Source organism: Aythya marila, assembly GCF_965140915.1.
Source record: "Aythya marila genome assembly, chromosome: Z".
NCBI classification, from domain to species: Eukaryota; Metazoa; Chordata; class Aves; order Anseriformes; family Anatidae; genus Aythya; species Aythya marila.
Window position 1 is genome coordinate 83,206,693 of NC_139080.1, and position 3,415 is coordinate 83,210,107.

The window sequence follows — 3,415 nt, forward strand, 5'->3', positions numbered from 1 at the left end:
GGAAACATACCGTAATAAAAGTAATATATCTTGAGTCTTAAAATGAGCCCAGTTTATTCTGAGAGATGACTTTGCAATATAAGTCTAATTAAGAAAGATAAAGGAATGACATCCTAAAGCCAGTGATGAGCTGACAATAACATCCTATTAGTGTACATATTTGTGCATAGGCAGATATGATTATTAAAGCTTGTATCTATATGTCTTTTTATGGGAACTGAATTTTTTTAAGATTCCAGGAAATTGTAACAGAGCATTGAGTTGCGAAAAAGCATTTTATGACATTGTTGGCAATTCATTACATTATGTTGATAACAAAAGAGTTTATGATAAGTGATATAGCCCACCTTTAAAATCTCCATATTCTGTAGTTTCAGAATATGTATGCACATGTCGAGGTGATCTTGACATATTTTATACTATGCAGGGCTGTAAATTTGTCTCACCTTTTATTGCTTCTATGATGGTTAAGCATACATAAAATGCACTGTAATTTTGTTCTTGTGATTCTTGTCACAATTGGAAAAGTCTTTAAATAATGATTCCAGCAATGTGCGGGTTTTCCTATTCGCATAAATAATGGCACAATTTTCACTTATTTATGCCATGCTGTTTATTAAATGTACTAAACCAGTTTGGAGTTGTTGGCTGGCATGACTTATCTGTCACACCACATAGCCTCATGATGCGAGCAATCTAGGCTCAGAGATACTTCAATAACTTAAGACAAAGATCATCTGCCAGCACTTGAAGAAGAAGAGTAGGAAAGTCAAAAGGTGTGTGAAAGGAAGAGGCATAAAAGCTTCACTGAGGATTAGGGAGAGAGCAAAATACATAATGGAAGGCATAAAGAAAAGAGATGTGTGGAAATCAGACCAAAAAGGAGAAAAAAAAAAAAAAAAAAAAAAGCGCAGAGAAAAACATATGTGCAAAGGGTTTTGGAGGAGTCTTCCAGTGCTTCAAGAAAAGAAGTGGACTAAATTTTACAGAAAAGTTCTATAGATTACATCAGATTGCATAGAAAAAGAGACTCCATGCTCTTACAGTGCTCTTACAGATCAAAATAAATAAATAAATAAATAAATAAATAAATAAAAGCTTTATTTTAAAATTTTGGTGGAATATTTCATCTCTCAAATACACATATTATAGAAACATTCCCTAAAAGCAGCCTGAAGAAACCTTGTTTTGACCACATTTACTTGGGTTTAAAACTCTGTAGCTCCCAAACTACAGATTGTTTAAAGATCTATAAAATTCTTATGTTCAAAGTATCTTCAGTTTTTAGAACCAGAGGACCACATAGGTTTATGTTCTTTATACTATTATAATTTCACTACTGTTTTTTTTCACACAACACTTTTAATCATGGTCCTAATGAATTTTTAACCATTGCTGCCCCAGAGGCAATTTCCATTACTTCCATGGGAATTCTTTATCCAATGACAAAAAGAATGGGAATTGATGTCCTGGATCAGATTATCCTGACTGTGTAGCTTGCTGGCATTATTTACACACAAGAAAAATATCCTTAACGTTAGAACAGCCCATCATGAAGTAACTAGTCCAGAGGGAAAGTTTATTTCTCATTCTTGTCAATTACTTGTCTGTACATCATATAATTTCCCATACTGAAGAGCTGAGGCTACATGGATTGTCCATTAGCATTCCTAATACTGTTCTGGAGTATCCTCCTGGTTATTTCTCATGAAAGCAAGTTTCACAGTTAAATTAGGTTCTGTGACTTAAGAAATGCTGTTCTCTCTTCTCTGATTTAAAAAGATTTAAATACCTTCCAGTTTTGACCATAGTTTCATTCATTAAGTACAGATTGCCTTATTTTTATGGCAGGAAATAACAGCTCTAGTTTTGTGTCCTCTTTTATTTAGGCTCTAGAAATTATTCACTCTGAAAAAATGCTAATTGTTGCTAGTTGCATTCTATGGTGCAACTTGTTATTTGCAGCTTCATGGGACATAGAGTTTTACTGTTGAACCACATGTGTGCATCCTGAATAAGATTATTTAAAGGATCGGTTTAAACCCTAATATTAGAGAAATGGGATACAACTTCGTTTTGTGCCACCAATGTGTGCCTGCAGCCCAGAAAGCCAAAGCCCTGGGCTGCACCAAAAGCAGTGTGGCCAGCACGGTGAAGGAGGATCATCATTAAGGTCTCTTCCAACCCAAGTCGTTCTGTGGTTTTATGATTTGAATCCATGATTTGTTCAATGAATTTGCATGGCATTAGGTTACCTGATGGCAACCTTAATACAATATTAATGGATAGGCAGAATTGACATTTTTTGCATGTCAGTCAAATCTTAATCATAAGAGGAGGCACTAAAATGCTGAGCTAGAAGTCAAAAAATCTGCAGTTCATTTGAAAATAAGTAATCGATAGGTAAAATTTCAATATCAGAAAAACACAGAATTGCAAATTCTTCTGAAATAATAATTCTTATTTTTATATATCTAATAATAATTCTATAACTCTTCTGAAAGTGATTATTAAAAAAAAAAAAAAAAAGTTCTGCATTTGGTATATAAATAAAACAAAAGCAGAGCAGAATATATTCTCAGAAACATATTACCATATTCACTTCAGTAAGTACCTCTCATTCTCATCCCTAGCAGTCCCATATTCTATAAATATATTGTATTTTCCTCAATGTCCTTGTTGATAGTCATTCACTTGAAAATGTGGAATACTGAAAACTGTTCTTGAAAGAACCTCCCTGGACCTCAACACAGCTATATTTACATTATAATTCTGTAATTCCAGTTTGTTACCAATCTGACTAGTTGCCATTTTTATCTACCAAAATGTTCTCTGGACACTTCCCTTATATCCGCAATGGAAACCTCCTGTAAACCTGCAGGAGTCCTAGCTTAGGCCCACAGCAGTGACACTGCCCCCCAGACAGCCATGGGAGATTTCATTTTCTCAATTCTTCTAGTAAAGTTCTTAATGTCATTTTAAATATCACTTCTTGTTTTTCTCTGAACTGCTAGGTCTATCAAATCATTTTACCACCTGCTTTCAGAATGGTTTCTTCCATTCTTTACAAGAGCTTCTTTTTTCTCCCCCCCACCACCTTTTTTTTTTTTTTTTTTTTCCTGTAAACTCATTATACTCAGTTAAGAATTTGGCTCTGTTCTGCACTGTAAGGAATTGTGTTTGTCTTATTAGAGCAAAGACAGAACTCTTACCCGTATCTTCTGGAATAAGCCTGTTGTCAGCTTGTACTACATTTTTAAAATATCTTCATGGTTCTTTTCATAGCTCAGCCATAAGTCAACCTCTGGCATACCTGGAAGCCTATTATTTCAGCCAACCACAGTCACTTGAACCTCTGTTATCTTCATTTGTACATATCAATGCCAAGAAAAAAGCCAGCACAATAATAATTGAT